Source organism: Leuciscus leuciscus (assembly GCF_965113295.1).
Source record: "Leuciscus leuciscus genome assembly, chromosome: 4".
NCBI classification, from domain to species: domain Eukaryota; kingdom Metazoa; phylum Chordata; class Actinopteri; order Cypriniformes; family Leuciscidae; genus Leuciscus; species Leuciscus leuciscus.
The window spans coordinates 22,764,379-22,771,889 of NC_138728.1; positions in this window are offsets into that span (position 1 = coordinate 22,764,379).

Genomic DNA, 7,511 nt, shown 5'->3' on the forward strand with positions numbered 1-7,511 from the left:
GCAAACATGAAAGCATGGACTTGATCGTGGGGAATCCCCGCGAGGGAATCCCCGCAAATGCTTTGGGTATATTCCCTTCAAAAACAAAACTCAGCCACTGTGTCTTCAGCAGTTCGGATTTAGGAACATCAAAATGACTGCTGTGTTCCTTATTACAGCCAAGAACAGAACACCACAATCGCTTAGACGACGCCATTCTTCTCCAGCATATCAATGCACTATGATGACAGACAGCTGCTCATGAGAGAGGGCGGGTCTGTGTTTGAAACGCTGCTGTCAATCAACCATCATGGGAGGGGCGTCGATATTGTGATGTCACAAAATCGAACGGCTTGATTTCAGAGAGGGTCAAACATATAAGGAGATTTAAAAAAAAAAACACTGGATGGATTTTTATCATTTTATGATGGTTGTGTACAGGCACTGCCAACACACATTTCAGTACAATCAACTTGTAAAAGTGCATGTACCACTTTGCAACTGAAGTGAATCATTCAAAACTTACTTTAGCTGGACAATAATTTTATTCTAAAGCCAAAACAATCTCTATTACATTAATTTCCTATTATCACTGTAAAGCTGCTTTGAAACAATCTGTATTGTTAAAAATGCTATATAGATTAAGGTGACTTGACTTGACTTGACTTGTTACCGGGTTGTTGTTGAGCTTGAGTGGAGATGAGAGGTGAGTGACTGGAAGAGCACACACCACAGAATGTGTTTGTCCACACAGGTATCGCTGGAATCTTACTGAGAGTATAGCTGATGAGAATCAAGACATCGCTGGAGACTTTCAAGTCAAAACACAGAGGTAAAAGGAGAATGTAAGAATCTGTAACCATATGTTAAGCAAGAAAAATATGTTCACCATGGTCCATTTCTGTATGTAATGAAGAGTATAAACTATATATTGTAATGTCATTATAAATGCTGGAAGACAGTAGTTAATGTGATGATGTTCAACAGTGTAAATCGAATAAGAAGTGGTTATCTGTTAGACACTGGTTCACTTTAAGGAGCGGGGTTTTAGGGTTTTAGTAAAAAGATTCATATCCCCTGCCTAAAGTGGACGAGTCCCTCGACTTGGTGGCTGGTTCGTCCTGGTTCTCCACCCTTGACTTGAGGAGTGGCTATTGGCAAGTTCCATTGTCTCCTGAGTCTGCTCCCAGCCCCCAGACATGCCGGCTGTACCTGCTGGACCAGAGTATGCAGGAAGTTGCAGGATCGGATGGAAACAGCCTATGTGTTTGCCAGGGATCAATTGGAAAAGGCTGGCATGAGACAGAAGAGAAACTTTGTTGTTAGGAGCAAGGGAAGGGACTTCCAGGATGGCGAGTCAGTTTGGGTGTACAGCTCGAAAAAGAAAAGAGGATGCTGCCCGAAGCTTGACTGCCACTGGGTGGGCCCCTGCTTGGTTCTAGAGAAGGTGGGAGAAGTAGTGTATAGGGTGCAGATGCCGCCTAGAGGCAGGAAGGTAACCTTGCATAGAGACCAGAGGTAACCCTGGCCATCTCTTTTGAAAATAGAAAGCCCAACCCCCTTGCATCACAATACAATATTGACCCTATGCTGGAAGACACTAGTTAATGTGATGATGTTCAACAGTGTAAATCTAATAAGAAGGGGTTATATCTGTTAGTCCCTGGTTCACTTTAAGGGGCAGGGTTTTAGTGAGGTCAGGGGGCTAGAGAGAGTTCAGAGCTAGAAGTGTGAGTTCAGAGTGAGTTCAACAGCAAGCGAGCTATATTTCTTCATTCCTGTTATGTACGGCCATAACAGTAACCCTGCAGTTCTTAAATAAAGTCTCAGAAGGAGAAAGAACTTGCCTGATTATTTACTTGTAGCGAAATGGTAGCCCCTGAGCTGCTGGAGGAAGTACTTCAGGGCCAGAAATACAGCCATCAACTCAAGGCAGCACCCAGAAGCTCCTCTTGCTCTTTGTCATCACGGGAGGAACGCTCGGAGGCGGCGAACTCGACATCCATGCCAGAAGCAAGAGATTCACTGTCCTCTGCCCGAGCCAAAGAGCCGCCTGGGCAAGCTTCGGAGTCAGGCAAAAGGACATCCCAATCTGGACAGAGAGCGAACGAGCGATAGGGACGGACCCATCTCTTGCTCCTCAGCCAGATCGACATACGAGCCCCATGATCGCATTGTGGGTGCTGCCCCTTGGAAATAAGCAAGATGAGCGCACAGTTCTTTAACAGTGAACACTTCTCAGTTCTCGCAATCCCCCTGCTGCAACGCAAGAGCATCATGCACTTTCCCCAAACAAATGAACCACTGGTATGTGGTGTTCTGGCATTGGCAGAAAACATGGATGCACACTACGCTAACTTCGAGATATGCTCCGTTTTCTCTTTGAAGAAACACACAAAAAAAAAATCTCAACACTACCAGTCAGAATTGAACTCCTAAAAAAGAGTGACAAACGGAGAGAGCTTGCACACACATACAGTACGGCTTTCTCTGAAGACAAAGAAACCTGAAGATGAACCTGTGGCACATATAATTATAGACTCTTGACGTGTTCGCACACATACTTCACAGCCGGTCACACACAAAGGTGTTTCCAAAGCGCTAACTCAGCACAGCATTGAGAGAAGCTTTTGAAAGGGAACAGTGTAGTGCTGATCCTGGGGGAATATTGCACGGCTGGTAAAGGCTCTCAGCCAATCATATTCGAGAACCAGATTAAATTGTTGTGTGTCTATGTGTATAGATAGATAGATAGATAGATAGATAGATAGATAGATAGATAGATAGATAGATAGATAGATAGATAGATAGATAGATAGATAGATAGATAGATAGATAGATAGTGTAACTAAACTATATTGGTTATAGTTACATAGAAAGAAGTTTTCTTCAGAGCAGGTAAAAATAAAAATAAAATTATAGGTTATGATCACGCTTATAATACAATTACAAATCATGCTGTCTAACATCTCTACTGTATAGAATAAAACTGTGGAGACAGCACTGGAATGTTTGTCTTTGGACTGCAGTCTGTCATGCACTGCCTCTTTTATTTGCATAAGATGTTCAAAGGACATTCCAAATCACTGTCCACACGATGTGGCACCACATTCAAAATTACATTAATAAGACTGGAAAATAGGAATGCAGGATGTTTTTTTTTTTTTAACCATAAATATAGACGTCAACCATTACTTTCATGCAAGTTGTTTTAGAGACAGTTGCCAAGAGAACATATTTACCATATACAGTACTGTAGAGCATGAGTATCCAGGCCATCAGAGTTGATCAATTAATAAATTCAGTGGGCCATATAACAGCACTGCCCCTCTGAGGCATAAAGAAAAATAATGCACTGCACATTTTCATTTTCTTTAGTGCGCATTCTTGTTTGTTTAATGAGGTCCTCATTTTTCCAGCTCAGATTTTCACACTTTCCTCATCCAAGGAATATCCATTTGACATTTCTCAGACTAAAAACAGATAATGCACTAAGGCTTTAAGCACTGAGGATCAGGGCCATCACTAGAGTTCCCCTTGATGACTGACTTGGGAGTGCCCTGTTTGAAGACCTCCAGGTAGTTTTATATTACAAAAATGTTTTATATTTATTTATCACCTGTATATATAATTCAATTGAACCCTTCAATGCATGCCACTTGTTCACTTTTTGGAGCCGTTCCTTTATGCATACAATGTAACAATGAAAATGTGCCATGATTGCAAAAAATATATATAAAAAAATTATAATAATTTATTCAACCTAGAGCTTGAACAATTACATACTGTCTCTTTCCAGTAACACCTCGCTCTGCTAAGATCTCCACTTCATTTGAACACCATTTGTCTGTGTAGCCATGAGTTGCTTGTGTAACAGGATGCAGATGAATGGCATTAATGTGGGAATGTAATGGAGTATGAGCTAGCACTGACTCTTGCAAGAGCTTCTGTAATAAACCTCATGAAAGAGACACAGTCAGCCCTGATACTCATTATTCAGTGTGTAAGGCACAATCCCTGATACTCATTATTCAGTGTGTAAGGCACAATCCCAGTGTATGTGACCTGTTGAAGATGCTTGTGATGTTCAGCAAATTATCTTACTTTGCTGAGACTAAACAGTGTCGTCTACATCTCTGCTGTGTTAGATTTGTCAATGTAAAATACATGTGCAGTGGTGGGCTGTATTCCTTATGACACAAACAAAGCTTTGTTGTTAACTTCTGAGTATATATATATATATATATATATATATATATATATATGGGTGCGATTTGTGAAAAAAACAGAGGGGGGGATGTTTTGAAACATTTTTATTCATAAAAATAAATCATGAGAACAAGAACTTCATTCACTGCATTTGCTGCTCTGGACCCTTTTCATTGTTCCCAGCTAGCTAACAAGAGTTTTCGTGCTGAAAAATTACATACTATTACAAATATTTGTACTTGGTGACATTCTGAAAAGCCGTACATGGATCAAAGCTAATGGACAGGATCAGATAAATCAGAGTTTAGATTCTCTGCCCGAGCCCGAATTTGACCCGACCCGACCCGGGCCCTTGATCCAGCACTTGTGTTACAAAATGCAACACGTCACGTGTCATGCTCCTCCACTCGCACGCATCACACCGGCCCGGGATAATAATCTTTAAAAATATTTATTTTGTTTAAAAAATATTCTATATTCTAAAACCTTGTTGAATTAAATTAGAGTTGTAGCCTACTAGGGCTACTCCTCCTAGGCCATCCAAAGTTCATCCAAAGTTCATTTTCTGTGTTCATCATTTTTCACGTTTTATTTTTATTTTATTTTATTTATTTTTTACGTTTCTTCTTTCAGATCCATTTGCGATCCATTTCATTCTGAATAAACAAACAAGGCAGTTTACATGATTTGTCCTTGTTGCATTATTCATTATGATAATAATTAATAAATGCACGCACAATATCCGTGAACTTGATAAATGTTGCAGATATGTTTTACTATGCACAAACAAATGCCTTTCAACTTATGTGTGCAAAATTCAGAAGCAGTAAATGAATGTGCAGCAATTTGTACAAATAGAGTGTCTGTATAGGCCTACTATATGTGTTAATATTTGTTAAAATATTATTGTTATTTTTTTCCATCTATGTTGATTTATGAAAAGTGAACAGCAGCACGAGTAAGATAGGATGTGCAGTATATATCGGGAGACTTGGAGTGGGTTAGACATGATTTTGACTATTTCATTAAGTTTTGTTTTGTAGAAAGCCTTTCTTTAAAGTGAATTTCGTTCTGTATAAATTGTATCTTAATTTTAATACATTTTTCATCAACGAATTGCGTGTATTTAATAAATAAGAAGCAAATATAGCAGACAAAGGCTATAATCAGAGGCGCCGCCGCGGTTACTTGCACTGCATGATAACTTGAGCGGATCTCATCATAAATTAACCGAAACTAAGTGTATGCCTCAAAGAGAATATTAAGAAATATATCTAAAGAACGCTTGAAATGTCTTTAAACGAAACAATTCAAAACGAAAAGAAATAGGCAACACTCTGATGTAATCCATGCATTTCTCCATATATGCGCATTCACTACGGAAATGGCGATCGTCAACTTCATCTTTGCTTCATCTCAACTTCCCTGGCGCCACCCCTGGGTTTAAATTGGGCTCGGGCTCATAACATACAGTTAATGTGTCGGGCCGGGCCGACAAAGTCAATTCGCCTCATTCGGGCTTCGCGTCTACCGCGCCGCGCGACACGCATCGCGCCGCAGGACCTCTAGACGCGCGTAAACGCGTCTTTACATTGACTTAACATTGAAATCACTCACGCCAGACACTCAAGAGTGAGTGAGTAATCAAAAAACCTTTGCTTAGCCTCAGTTGAGTAAAACACCGTATGTGCAACTTCAGCACTAACTCTGCTTGTCATCATAGAAACAGATAATCAGATTGTGATGTTTATTCCCGCTTCAGTAATATGCTGCATATGCAGCGTAAAAAAAGACCTGCAACCGTCTCGCAAGTGTTGATAGGCTATTACTCGTGAGGTGTAACCAATCATATAGCGCCGTGGGCGGGACATTGAGCAAGTCTGCAGAGTGGTGGTTACAGAGAGGCTGCGGAGCCAGTCAAAGTAGCGCATTTTAAAATAAAAAGGATTTTAATCAAACCACGGATCCGTGATAAGTTTTGTGATCCGCCTCGCCACTAGTGTAGTAGCACTGATCACTTTGAGGGGGGGATAAATTTATCCCCACCGGGGATAAAAATAATTAAGCAGAGGCAGGGATACATTGACCAGAAAGGGGGAAATCCCACGCATCCCCCCCGGCAAATCGCACCCTGTATATATATATATATACACTAAACAGCAGAAAATCAGTCCAGTCTCCACAGCTTGTGTTGCTTATAATGAATTGACATGTGTGTGGTGGTGTTTACACGGTGTCGCTCTGGGATGGGTATGAGTATGAGTATCACAGTACACTCACTAAAAAACTAGATTACACCACTGGAATCAGGCTATTAATTAATTATATTCATTGTGCGATTGGAGCTTTTATAAGCTGTTCTAACTGAATAGATCAATTATCTGGGCAAAATGACTGAAACCCAATTGTTTAATTTAGCATGAGTGCCGTGCGAATCACTGTAGGCGCTTTCACCAGCGCTCTCCAAAAGAGTGATAAGAGTTCCTATTTTGATGCTTAAGATAAAATGTTAAATAACAAAGCTTTTTTAATTACTCATGGGATTTACTTGAATTTATCACGTTCTATTGTGTTTATTGTGGTAAATTTATTTGTAGAATTTATAATAGATACTTTTCACTATAGATCTATATTACAACTGTTACATGTTGTAGCTATAGTTTCTAAATGTGTAGGTTGCTATTTTTTCATTACAAATGCTAAATATCTTCTTGAATCATTGATTAAACAAGTGGTTTTCCCCATGTGTAAAATGTGTTCTGCTAATAATGACAGATATTAGGAAAAACTTGGCTTTCAGATATTCCAAGAGATGACAGGAAATGAACATGTTCAGTGTAAAAAAAAAAAAAAATGTAATAAAGATAGTTTGACTTCACATGGCACTTTGTGAACAAGTGATTGTTGGTTACTTCATCTCAGTAATGTTATCAACCAGTTTTGCATGTGTGTACCATTTAGCAAAAGACCATTTTGCAAAAACAAACAAACAAACAAACAAACTTCACGAGGTAGCATGCCCTGGGACCCTGTTAAACGGTTCACACTTCAACCCCCAATGTTCAAACCCCAGATGTTCGATAACATTGCTGGTCATGTATTTCGAACTTCGTTTTACCCCTAAGCGAAGAACGAAAAATAACTTTGCCGTGAATAGCCTATATTCTCCTATAGGTTTTGAGGCCTTAACCGTTGACATTTTGGTTTTCCATTTAAATAATTATTTATCTTCTTCGTTTTTTTTTGTTATCAGTGATGCATATGGGGTTTTATGTGACAGTACATCTTATGTTGTTAAATGAATGTTTATTGTATTATTTTAG